This window comes from Urocitellus parryii, chromosome 11 (genome assembly GCF_045843805.1).
Source record: "Urocitellus parryii isolate mUroPar1 chromosome 11, mUroPar1.hap1, whole genome shotgun sequence".
NCBI classification, from domain to species: domain Eukaryota; kingdom Metazoa; phylum Chordata; class Mammalia; order Rodentia; family Sciuridae; genus Urocitellus; species Urocitellus parryii.
The window spans coordinates 69,512,784-69,526,787 of record NC_135541.1 but is presented as its reverse complement, the minus strand read 5'-3'; the positions used below and the strand labels follow the sequence as shown (position 1 = coordinate 69,526,787).

General features: G+C 47.0%; 1 pseudogene; it reads right to left on the bottom strand.

Moving 5' to 3' along the window:
* Positions 1 to 483: 483 nt before the first annotated feature.
* The window catches only part of LOC144249263 (interleukin-36 gamma-like), a 39,137-nt pseudogene continuing 25,616 nt past the window's right edge, over positions 484 to 14,004 (bottom strand).

Genomic DNA, 14,004 nt, shown 5'->3' with positions numbered 1-14,004 from the left:
AAGCCCTTCTCCTGGTGTGTTCATCCTTCTGTAAGGTTCCCCATGGCTAAAGGTCCAAAGAATCGGGTTTCTCAGTGAAAGTTATCCTGGCTCTCCTGCTGCTCAATGCAAGAACGTCTGCTATGGCAAGTGGGTGAAAATCAGGCGTGGAGCAGGCCAATCACCTGAAAATGAGGGTGTCACTCCTCACAGGGCCTCCCATGGTCTCACACACCGTGACACCACGCACCACTTCTCAGGTGACACGCTGGGTAGCTTCTGCTAGAGAGGAGCCTTCAGCCCCAGCTGCCTGCTCTGAGTCACAGACTGCTCTTCAGTGGCCACGAGGTCAGCGCTTCTTCCTCCATAAAATGAGCTGATGACAGCAGCTAGATCACCTCTTGCGCTGGCACGGAGCAGCCCTGAGGTGACACAAAGTCCTGCTGGGAGCTCAAAATATGAAAGACAAAGGCCTCTGAGCAAGCGGCCACCTCTACGCTGAGTTCAAGCCTTTAAATTCAAATAGAAGTTAGTGTTGTTGGTGGTCCCCAGGTCGGAAGTGAGGAAGATGGGCTGGCCAACCTGGGAGGAGGCGATGAGCCAGCCTGGGAAGGCCACAGACTCAAGCTGGAGGTATTCCCATCCCGGGAGTGGTAAAAAAGGAAGGGTCTCACGGGCCCCACCTGGTTGTATAGATCCAAGATATTCTGCTCCTGAAAGGTGGGGCAGAACAGCCAAGAAGAGAAAAGTAAGTTGCTTGAAATGTTCCAAGTAACCAATAAACATCTCAAAGTTCAAGAAAGCCTTCCCCACCTGTGAGCAGGACTGGAAAGGTAAGTTTCCGAGAGCAGCAGAGTCTCCAAGTGGAATCTCACCTTCCCAACCCCACCCTCAAGTCCAGAGCAAGGAAACAAGGGTCAGGTCCACAAACCGGTGGCCGCCCTTGGATGATGAGTTGGAGCTCTTCTTGCACAAGAGACTGAGGGACAAAGATGCAAATTTGCAAAGTTGGCTAATGACCTCATTTACCAAAGCCCAATGGTGAGAGCAACTGTCCCAGCAAAGGACAGTCAGGCTGCGGGAGTGTGTCTCATGTCAATAGCTGAGCACAGGAGAAAGGTCACACATGAAAGATATGGGGTCAAATAAATCAGAGAACTTGCACGCGAGGGAGACACAGCCATCAGAAAACGCCTTCTCTGTTGCATTTAGAAATCATGTCCTATGTGTGTACGTTTCTATGGGCATTTATTGAATATTTAGGTAAAATAAGCTTTTTAATTAAATTATGCATGTGTAAGACCTCAAGAGAGACCCAGGAATGGTTCAGAATTCCAGCATCTTCCACCCTGAGTAGGGAGTTCTCAATGGGATTCCTTTACTCTGGTAATGACTTTCCATCATTCAGCCAACTCTCTGGGTGGCCAAATACCTAGGAGTCAACCTTGATATCTCCTTTGACCTCCCTCCCAACATATATACCACAGCCTGTGGACTCTACTTCCAAACACTCCGAAACTGAGCTGCTTCTGGTGCCCCCCACCCCTGCCCACACTGCTGACCAGGACATTGCCACCTCTGGCCAGGATGATTACGGTGACCTCCTAACTGTTCTCCTGGAATCTACTCCATTCCCTCTCAGCCATTCTCCACAAAGCAGCTGAGCAAGCTTTAAACTGAAATAAGGACAATAAGTAAACTCATGCTGTCTTTTGGCTTAAACTTCTTGCATAATGTTTTGTTGTACTTACCATGAAATCCACAGGAAGCCTGTCTAAACTACCCGGCCCTCGCCTGCCCCGCTACCCTACCTCTGACCTCTCCGCCAATGCTGATCTGCTCCAGCTACACCTGCCTTCTGCCTTTCGCTCAGGGATGCCGAGGTGTGCCCGCCCAGGGTCCTGATGTCCCCTGCCTGGACCCTCTGCCCCCACACCTGCCCGGCGGGCTACTCCCTGGGACTCAGGTGTCAGCTCCGAGGCCTGTTCTTAGGGAGAGCTCACTGAACATCCTGGCCAGAGTAACTCGAATCCCACCCTCTCCCACCTCATCTCGTTCCTGGGTCTCTTTCCTCATTATCATGTCACCAGCTAAACTTAGCCGAGGGACCCCTCGAGAATCGCCAGGCCTGGGCATCACTGGTCCTCCATATGTGGCAACGCCCGGCATCCTGCTCAGCAGGGATCTACTACTTCACAAATGGAAGACGCCTTCTCATTTTAGACCATACCTCTTCCTCCCCCCATCAGCTCCCTGCTCACTGAGATGACGGGAGTCATCACCCGCAGCCTGGGTTCAGGGTGTCCACCTCCCGGCCTGCTTAGGACCGGGCATCGGCCCCTCCAGGGTGCCAGCTCAGGTGCCCCTCCAGCAGCTGCCTGCTCCCTGTGCCCCACCAGCCTCGCTCAGTCTGTGCCCCGGTTCTCATCAGCACCCCTACTTTCATTACCCTCATCTTTAAAAGTACAGCACGTGTCACCAGTTGACAGGGACATCAGAGGAGAGCATCCTCGGGTGACTTCCTCATTGTGTCACACTGTGGAATGTGCTTCCCAAGGATGGGTAGACGGGAGGTCCAAGAGGAGAAATATGGCACAACCAGACAGAGGACACTTGGGAAATACGGAGAACATTGGAGATTGAAGAGGGATCCTCAAGGAGAAGGGGTGGAGACACTACAGGAAGTGCTGTCGCACATGTGAAACTCAGGAGCTAGGAATCAATAGGCTCAAGAGAATGGGAACTTCTGTTTTGATTCTAAAATTAGAACCTTTTACCCAATAAAATTCTCATAAAGAAACATTGGCTGTTTAAACTGTCATTTCTGTCCGCCCCTCACCTTCAGCCACAGCCTGGGCCATTGGTCCACCTCCTCACAAAACAGACACATGTCTGGATCCTGGGTGCCCAAGTAGATGGGAACCCCTCTGCCCTGCTCGAGGGACTCAGGGTACTTGATGGGAGGATAGTGACAGTGGCTGTAAAGACAAGCAGAAGACAGGCATCGGTTTCCTTTTGAAGTTTGGAAAAATGAATGGTTCTTACAGTTCTTCCCGACTGAGAAATGGTGGTCGGCCACACCAGAGCCACCATTTGTCAACCACTGCATCCATCCTTTGCCCGTCATTCACCACCCACTCATCCCATGTGGCAGTCCCTAACCTAGAAGCTGGAGCAAACAGAGACTCAGATGCCAACCCTGCCCTTGAGACTGGGACACTTGCACTTGAACATCTGGAGATGGCCGTCTCCTATCCCAGGCCACTCCTCTGATTCTCGGAGAGCTTTGTCCACTAGCAAGCTCTGTCTCAGGCGGTGCTGAAATTTGCCTTCCTGTGGATGTCCCCACTTAGTCCCTTTAAGACACTTGAGGCCACACAGTACAAGGTACTCCTCTTGCACAGGACAGATCAGCTACCTCAGATCCCTGAAGGTGGCTCTCCCAAGCCCTAGGGGCTCCGCACCCTGCTTTCTTTAGTCTAAAACAAACCTCTCTGGCTTTTCTTGCCAGACCGGTATGAAGTCCTGCCTCTTCCAGATGAGCCCACTAAAAGCCACACTTTTGGACACATACTAATGGTACATATTTACGGGGTGCCATATGACGACTCCATGCATGTGCACAGCATGCAGTAGTGACGTGATCAGGTGATGAGTACATCCCTCCCGGTACATTGATCATTTCTTTGTGGTGACAGCAGTCGAGCCCTCTCCTCTGGCTCCTTCAGAACACATGTCATTAAATACAGTCACCCTCCTGGGCTACGGGCTGTCTGTCCTCACACTTTGACAAAAGGCCATGGGGTGAGGGGCAGGTCAGCACAGTGGACCACTCACCCGGAGTCACATTGCTGCTCCGTGGAACCATCACCAGAGTCTCTCCCTGCAGGACCCACACCTGCTGATCCCGATCAGACACCTCCCAAGTCTGAGGCCTAAGTGCTGCCGTTGGGAAGGGGGAAAATCAATGAAGGAACGTGAAAACGAAGGCTGCTTTCTTGACTCTAAAAGAAAGACCACCCAGTCTGGACTTCCATAAGGAGGAGCAGGGGTTACACCCCCAAACAGGCCACACTCACGTGACTCACCTCCCAGCCTTGCCAGCAGAGCTGTGGGCTCTGGTGAGGAGAGCAGCCCCAGTACCTGGTGTCAAGACCTGGTCACTCTTGGTGGCTGTTGCTTGGTTGGCTGAGGCCAACCCAGCACTGATGAGCAGTGGTCCCCTGCCTCCAGAATCCCCTAGCCCCAGTGGCAGGAAGGGCCATGTGGTAAGGGCCACACACAGGGAGGGACAGAAATGTTAGGGTGTCTGGAGGATACAGAGGTGATTGCTGGTGGTCTGGGCCTCAAGCACCCCATCCCAACTCACCTGTCCCATAAACTTGTCTCTCAGGGTGCATCATGGTGGTGTTGTGTCAGCCAGGCCCTGCAGGGACAGTGACAGTGACCTCAGGAGACAACCACAGGACCTCCCCAGGACACTGGTACCTCAGACGCTCGTTCTCCACTGGGAGCCGGCTGCCTGACCTGAGATGGCGCTCTGGTCAGATGGGCCACCTTCCGGGACCAGAGTTCACAGCCGCCTCAGGGAGGGGAGCTGGCAGCATCTCCCTCCACCCAGCGCCCCGGCCCACAACCTTCCCTCCCTCCCGACCTTCCCTCCCTCCAGACATGACCCTTGACCTTGAACTCCCACAGGCCCTGATGCTGGTGTCTCCTCCTGGAGATCCTTCCCGCTCATTGGCTTCCATTTCTAGGGACCAGGGGAGCCCCATGCCAGGGCAATTCTGCTCACAAACTCCCCAAGGACAGGCAGTGAGCCCTGCCCAGGACAAGGCCCAGAGCCACCCTGGCACACCCCATCCCTTCACTAACCCCCAACACAGAGGCTCTGGAGTTAGAGACCTTCCATCTGTGGGTGGCACCTGTGTGGAAGAGCCCTTACCAAAAGTCCAGGGCACCAGGTCATGGCTCGCGGAGCTTCCCAGAGCAGTGACAGCCTCCTGCCAAGCCGGGGTCATCTGTTTGGATGAGCAGAGAGGGAGGCTCTGGTTCCTTTGGTGGGTGTGACAAATGCAAAGCATGAAAGAAATCCAGTTCCTCCTGCCAGAAGGTCAGAGAGGTCCACTGAAGTCACACTCAGGACAGCAAGAGTGTGACTCTTCTGGGTTCCCTGAGAAACAGACGCTGTACCCACGTGACTGCCACCGGGAAGCAGAGACGATGACAGACCCCAGGTTTCCCAAAAAAGGGGAGCCTAAGGGACTTCCCTGGAGCTTAGCCCTCCTGCTGTGCTGATGTCAAGGGAGAAATGAGGCTGGGCAGATAGAAGAATGGTCCTCAGGTGACCTCCTGAGCAGCACCGCACAGCCACTGCAGGCCTCTGCTGAGAAACTTGCAAGTTATTTTTAAATAGAGACACCCGTGGCCTGCAGTCCATAGGAAATTGGGACACATGTGACCCAGAGTCCCTGGCCTCTCCAAAGAAGGAAAAGTGCCTGATCAATACCTGGACTGGACAGGAGGCTGCCTGAAGGCCTCGTGGACACCAAGTGCCTTATCCAGGATGGGGCAGGGGGCTGGCTTCCCCAAACCTATGGATCCACGTAAACCCTAGACAGTAGCCATCCACTGGCCACCCTCCCGGGTGTCCTCCCAGCTACGGGAGCTTTACTTAGGTTTGTTTTAAGACATTGTTAGACTTGGTTTTCACCTTCTGCTGCCTTTGAATCTCAGTCTTTGACTACACAAGACAAAGGGTCCACCCAACTCTGTGCTCCAAGTTACCTTGTCACCCTGTGGGCAAGACTGGATCTCCAGGCCCCAGAAGGAACACGTCTTCATGTCCTGGCCTGGGAGCCTGGCCCTCTACAGCCAGGCTAGTCCCTTAGGTCCCAGAAGAGCCTCCTTGTCCAGCCTGTCCCACTAGTCATCCCGCCTCTCCTCCCTGCCCATGGAGGAACACCACCTTTTCCTGATGAGGCCCGATCCTACCAGTTTGGTGGATCAATTACCATGGGAGAGCGTGACAATGAATTTAGACACACGCCTATGTAAAGTCAGGCTTCAGCAGTGTCACTCTCTGGAGTCCCCTCCACCCAGCTGAACATTCCCGCCCTTAAGCCTCAGTCAACATATCCCCTTTCTTGGGGCACTCGCCACAGGACAGCAGCTTAAAGATCCCATCATCTGGCTTCCAAATCCCCCTGGGTCTCTGTTTCCTTGGGATCCAATCTGGAAGAGAGAACCTGCACTTGGAATTGCAGACGAATGTAACTGAGTTCAAGGAATCACATCGTCATACGTTGGAGGGCTAAAGGTAAAAAGGGCAGGCTGTGGGATCCCGGATGTAAGGCCACGGGCCTGAGCAAAGGACCCAGGAGCCTAAGTGAGTGCTCTTATAGGATCAATACCTGGATCTCAGGGAGGAGGATCCTCTACCTCCGGTTCTCAGACCCCATGCCATCTGGTAGATGGCAGAGGGCGGGGATCAACCAGGAGATGCTTGCAGGACCCAAAGGACAGATTTTCATTGATTCAAAAGCCCATGGGCATAATTTGAACTTTTCGTGCCCAGGTGAAGATTGCAAAAGCCCACATAGTCTGGTGATATATATATATATATATATCCTCCTGAGCCTCAGCCTCTTATTTCATATGACCTTCTCCTTTCAATAGCTTCCTAGCATTCAGGGAATATAGCTTTTCCCAGATTTCCCAGACCTAGGCATCCATTCTGAGGTTCCTAGTTTAAACTTTAATGTGAAAGAGTATAAGAGAAATTAAAGGGAATAGGAATGAATGTTTCCGTTTTCTGTTGCCATAACAAAATGTTTGAGGGTGAGTACTTTATAAAGAAAAAAATTAATTTAGCTCACATTTTTGGAAGCTGAAAGTCAAGGTGGCCCCATGGACTCAGCCTTTGGTGAAGGCCTCAGGTGAATGGTATCAACAGTGGGAGAAGCTGTGAAAGCAATAGTGTGCAAGACAGAAAGCCAAAATGGAGGGGGCCAGCCTTGCTTTTTTTCTAACAACACTCACTGAAACAAACAGAGGGCCCCAGAACTATCAAATCCCTTCTAGGTCATTGCTCCCCGTGACCTAATTGGCTCCCTTTTGGCCCTCCCCCAAAAGGTCCCAACACCTCCCAAGATCACACACTGGGAACCAAACCCCCAGCACATCAACCTCTGAGCGGGGGAGGCGCACATGCAAAACTTACCCAAAGCACAGCACTGAGTGATGGTGAGAAGAGGAGATATGAAACATGGGAGTTCATCATCCAAGAGCAAAGGGTCCATCTGTGGATGAAAAGGACCAGAACTTTTATCTCAAAATGGAGGGTGGACATCATGGTTACCTGGTAGCCTGGCTTGACTTGAGCAGACTAGCAATATTGACACCAGCTATAAAAAGCAATCCAGTCACCAGACTCTGTGAATGTTGTGTTTCCGTGGAGAACAGTGACAGTGATGCACATCATTAACCTTGGCTTAAACTGAGTTCCAGAATGTACTCAGAAGGCCAAATTTCTTAAGACATGGAAAAGATTTTAAAAGAACCTTTAGTCCAGATTCCAATTCTCAAGCCCTGTGATGCAATCAACCATGAGTGTTGGGTGATTAGCTCTGCTAACTTGCTCACTCCCCATGCTCATGAGCTTACTAAGTTGGGAAGACATCAAAGGAGGCAGGTAGGGTTAAGAGTTTCATCATTCACCACCATGGGAATCTCTAGAACTTGTTAACAGATAGCCAGTCCACAGTGCCTTACTCATGTAACCAGGCTTATGATCAGAACTAATAAAACAGAGGGCATTGTTGAGCAGCAAAAGTTATGTGGCCTTCAAGAAGGTCAACTGCACAGAATCAAGTTAGTCTAGAACTCCACTCAGGATCTGTGACTCCCAGGTCCAGATCCAGACCTTGCTGCTGGGAGGCTCCAGTTCCCTGGGGGCTCCAAAGAGGCCCAGACCCTACAAGAGTTTCATAGGACCAGGGCTGGCAGTGTGGTCTGGCGAAGACACCAGAAAAGAGCCAGAACTTGCCCCTGTTGGACTCATGGGTCAACATGGCATGCGCCATGAGCCACGGAGACCAAAGCAGGTCCATTTGTACTCTCCATGGACTTGAGGCAAAGCCAAGGAAGTTCCTGGGGCAGCCTCTGCAGTGTAGCCCTTGCCCAGTGTTGATGCCACATGGTGATACGTTCAAAGGCTCTGCTCCTCCAGCAGCCCAAACCTTGGCCTGAGACCTGCTTCCCGGGTGCTGGTCCCTCACATCTTCCTGAAGCTGGTCTCTCTGCAAGCCCAGACTCTCATACCTGAGCCAACGTGCTATTTAACATCTTCTGTCTCCCTCATGTGAAAATAAAGGACAATGTAACAACCCCACAGCTACTCAACAAAACGGCAGCAGTCAACAGAATCATCGGAAGAATTAAGACAAAGAGCCACACCATCGAAAACCACCAGAGATGTATTGCCGTAAAAATCAAAACAGCTATTGACCAAATTGTCCACTTACCTACTGCAACAACAACAAAGATAAAGCAATAAAAAGCCTTAATTGGACAACACCTAAGAAAGAAATGCTAAATTAAATGTCTACGGTTTGAAATTTCCAGACAAAGAGAAGTTTTAGCCTTTGCCTAGTGGTTCATATTGCTCAAAATGCCAAAGTCATGCAAGAAAAGATGGAAAATTGGGTGGCATAAAAATTTCAGAATTTTGGACAAAACACACTATGAAAGAAAATTAAAAATACAAGTGACCCAGGTGGAAATGTTTGCAACACACCTAACAAGCAAATAATATCTAAAGCTTTGGGATGTTCCTAACAATGGATAGGAAAATACAAAATAGTTCTATAGAAAAATGAGCATCAGATATAAAAAGCACTTACTGGATAGAAAGTATACATACATGCCTGGAAAATCTAAGTAGTTCTAATTAATCACACTAGTAATTAGCAATATGCAAATCAAAGCAATAAATGAGATTGGGTTTGTACCCATCAGGAAGACACAGATTCAGGGACAGCAGGCCATGGTGTGAGGAAACAGATTCCCGTCAGGAGCAATGGGCATCGGAAACTCTAGTGTCTTTTTTAGCACACATTTCAAAGCAGGTCTTGCTCTCCAAATGCCTACTGGCAATTCCCAATCAAGGCTTCTTAGCAATGATCTCTTCAAATTTTTGGCAGCCACCATCAATGCGAAACCGTTCACATGAGTGACTGGTTGAAAATCGTATTTATCATTTTTTTCCTGATGAACAGGGGCTTTCTTACAACGGATTTGGATGGCTTCATGTGTTTAAATTGAACTTCAAGGGTGCTGTTATTCTTTACCTATATGCCTTTTTCTAATTTTTTTTGAAGATTTTCACATTATACTTGGCTGCCATCGCAGCCACCACCAGCACACAGGTCCCCACAGAACTTCAGTATCCCCTTAGTCTGGAAGCATTGACTCACTGCTGACGATGTTCCATGCCCAGAGTTTTATTTAGTACTTCTTTGCAGAATAATGTGCTTTGAAACATTTCTTCTTGGTAATTCTAAGTTACCCAAGCAGCAACTCCTTCCTAAGATGCGTCTTTTTCTCTCTCTTAATAGCTGCAACCTGCTCGTTTCTGCTTCTGTTCAGGTCCTTGCCCCTTTTGTTGATTGGGTTATTTTGTTGTTGTTGTTGTTGTTTAACTTTTTGAGTTCTTTGTATACTCTAGAGATTAGAGCTCTATCTGTTGTGTGAGGGGTAAAAATTTGTTCCCAGGGTGTAGGCTCCCTATTCACCTCACATATTATTTCTCTTGCTGAGAAAAAACATTTTAGTTTGAATTCTGTCATCAACAGCTGGGGCAGGAACCAGAGCTGCCTGGAGAAGGGGATGACATGGAGGCTACTAGCCTGGGAAGGTCTTGAAACCTGAAAGATGCTAGGAACAAGGGCAGTGCTCAGCCTTTGGAGAGGACCCCGCTGAGCTTGCACGGGGCTGAATAAACCTTGCTCTCCTACACCCCCAAGTGCCACAGCCTCTTTCCAGTGCCCTAATTTCCCATATTTTTTAATTTGCCCCATTTGTTGATTCTTGAAAAAATAAATAAGATTGATAAACCACTAGCCATGCTAACAAAGGGAAGAAGAGAGAGAAGCCAAATTACTAGCTTACAGCATGAAAAAGGCAACATCACAACAGACATTTCAGAAATACAGAAGATAATTAGAAATTATTTTGAAACCCTATACTCTAATAAAATAGAGGATAGTGAAGGCATTAATAAATTCCTTAAGTCATATGATCTGCCCAGATTGAGTCAGGAGGATATACACAACTTAAACAGACAATATCAATGGAGGAAATAGAAGAAGCCATCAAAAGACTACCAACCAAGAAAAGCCCAGGACCAGATGGGTATACAGCAGAGTTTTACAAGAACTTTAAAGAAGAACTAATTCCAATACTCTTCAATCTATTTCAGGAAATAGAAAAAGAGGGAGTACTTCCAAATTCATTCTATGAGGCCAACATCACCCTGATTCCAAAACCAGATAAAGACACTTCAAAGAAAGAAAACTTCAGACCAATATCCCTAATGAATATAGATGCAAAAATCCTCAATAAAACTCTGGCAAATCAGATACAAAAACATATCAAAAAGATAGTGCATCATGACCAAGTGGGATTCATCCCTGGGATGCAAGGCTGGTCAATATACGGAAATCAATAAATGTAATTCACCACATCAATAGACTTAAAGATAAGAACCATATGATCATCTTGATAGATGCAGAAAAAGCATTCGACAAAATACAGCATTCCTTTATGTTCAAAACAATAGAAAAACTAGGGATAACAGGAACTTACCTCAACATTGTAAAAGCTATATACGCTAAGCCTCAGGCCAGCATCATTCTAATTGGAGAAAAATTGAAGGCATTCCCTCTAAAATCTGGAACAAGACAGGGATGCCCTCTCTCACCACTTCTATTCAACATAGTTCTCGAAACACTGGCCAGAGCAATTAGACAGATGAAAGAAATTAAAGGCATAAATATAGGAAAAGAAGAACTGAAATTAGCACTATTTGCTGATGACATGATCCTATTCCTAGCAGACCAAAAAAGTTTAACCAAGAAACTTCTAGAACTAGTAAATGAATTCAGCAAAGTGGCAGGATATAAAATCAACACCCATAAATCAAAGGCTTTCCTGTATATCAGTGACAAATTCTCTGAAATGGAAATGAGGACAACCACTCCATTCACAATATCCTCAAAAAAATAAAATACCTGGGAATCAACCTAACAAAAGAGGTGAAATATCTATACAGTGAAAACTACAGAACCCTAAAGAAAGAACTAGAAGAAGACCTTAGAAGATGGAAGGATATACCTTGCTCATGGATAGGCAGAATTAATATTATTAAAATGGCCAATTACCAAAAGCACTTTACAGATTCAATGCAATTCCCATCAAAATTCCAATGCCATTCCTTGCAGAAATAGAAAAAGCAATCATGAAATTCATCTGGAAAAATAAGAGACCCAGAATAGCTAAAGTAATTCTAAGCAGGAAGAGTGAAACTGGCGGTATCGTGATATCAGATTTTAAACTATACTACAGAGCAATAGTAACAAAAACAGCATGGTACTGGCACCAAATAGGCTGGTAGACCAATGGTACAGAATAGAGGACACAGAGACAAATCCACAAAATTACAATTACCTTATATTAGACAAAGGTGCTAAAAGCATGCAATGGAGAATGGATAGCATCTTCAACAAATGGTGATGGGAGAACTGGAAATCCATATGCAACAAAATAAAATTGAATCCCTTTCTCTCACCATGCACAAAAGTCAACTCAAAATGGATCAAGGAGCTAGGAATCAAACCAGAGACTCTGCGTCTAACAGAAGATAAAGTTGGCCCTAATCTTCATCACGTGGGGACAGGCCCCAAATTCCTTAATAAGACACCTAATTTCCCATGTTTTACTGTACTTTCCATAACACTGTGAGCTGAGTACAGCACTATCCTCTGTTGATTCCTAAATTCACAGTGAACAATTTTTTCCCTCGCTGGTCTTTGGGATCCCACAGTTTCAGTAACAGCTCTGGTGGAGGCTTTGTGTGCACAAAGTATCCTGAGGCCACATCCCTTCACTTCAGAGTCCCAGGGGTACTGCCAACTTCCACAGGGCTCAGTCACAAGCGGTTCTACCTCATACCTGTGAGCATTAATGGTGGCCCTTTGCTGCCGGCATCTGGGATCAGTTACATAAAACATATGTGTTTCTCATTTTGAAGTTGCAGGCATTTAAAAATAATCATAACCCTAATTTAAAAATTAAAATTAATTTTGTTTAAAAATTAAAATGGAGTATTATACAGTTTAAAGTGTCTTTCTTGTGACATTTATAAATTACAAAGAGAAATATAATACTTTTTTTTTTAACAATTTAGTAATTGTAACTCAGCAGATACCACCTAGACAAAATGATCAGTTACCATCATCAGAACTAGGACTCCCTGATTCCATACCCTCAGAAGATTATGCTGCTTCTGTGGTGTTCTTGCCAAAAATACTTGTCCTCCATGTAATTAGGGGAAACATCAAAGTCATTCGAGACTTTGTGTAAACCAGCCAAGACTCTTCAAAATGTCAAGGTCATACAAGATAAAGACAAACTGAACAACTGCTACAGATTGGCGGAGTCTGAGAAGCTACAACATGACTCTGGAGGAGGACACAAAGTTTGAGGCCGAGCTGTGCAACCTTGGGGGACCCTGTTCTAAAATAAAACAGAAAGGGCTGGCCTATAGCTCAATGGTAAAGTGTCCCTGGGTTCAATCCCCAGGACCAAAAAAAAAAAGTGACAAAAAAAGATACAAGTAAACAGACAGAAGAATTCTTAGGATTCTTGAAGAGGAAAAGGACATTAGGAGGAAAAATTGGTGACATTTAGGTAAAATCTGTAGTTTAATAATTAGTATTTTACCAAAGTTAATTTCTTGGATTTGGTCATATACTAGGGTTAAATTTTTTTAACACTCGAGGAGGGCATGAATGGTATATGTGGATGCTACTGTTTTCACAAGTTTTAAAATAACTATTTCAAAAAAAGTTTAAAAGCAAAGATGTGTGTATTCATGAACTGCTAGAGCAGTTGCTGTGGCACTATTGGCCCTTCTGATATTTTTTTCATGCAAATAAGAAATGCTGGCTAAAGAAGAGAAGAATTTAGAGGGTATACAACTATCTACCAACTGGGACACTCTAATATATGTCACCTACTTTGAATTCTTACTCTGCACCTCCTAGGACACATACTGTCCTAGGTGCCACAGGTACATTCAAAAAGAATCACCCCTTTCGGAGATGACATGGGTATTGGTCCAAAGTAGGCAAAAAATTATTAAAATGAGAAAGACACTGATGTATTTTATTTGACGATATCAAGTGCTTTGGGGGAAAAAAGTGGTAGATTCTGTGCTGTGTACAAATGGATTTCACATAAACTGCTCCTGGGAATCACTGTGACACCTGTGTATCTAAATTCCTAAGGGGTACCTCGGGGCTGGTGTTTTCAGAGCCTCCTGGTGTTCTGAAAGGGGGAGACCAGACCAGGGCTCTGCCAGGTGTGAGGAATCATTAGCAAGGGCAGTGAGAACTTCCTGGAGCCCTGCGAGGGAACAGACCCTGGAATCCTGCGGCAGGCAGCTGAATCACTGCTCGGCCTGGGCTGGGAGCCACCTGAGGAATCTCTTCTGGTGACCTGCCTGATAAATGCTCCACTTGAGGCTCTGCGTTTCACACCTGATTTTCTGGCCTCCCCTTGGATGGCCACCTGCTCTCTTGTGCCCTGTCCAGGAGCACAGAGGAGGCACTAAGCCAGGCCTCTGCTTGTCTGGTGGCAGCATGTGGAAAACATGGCGATAGGCCTGAGGAGCTGCCTGCCACCTACCTACAGACTGAACAGTCCCTGAAAAACCCCCATGACAATGAGAGCCTAGGAAAGGAG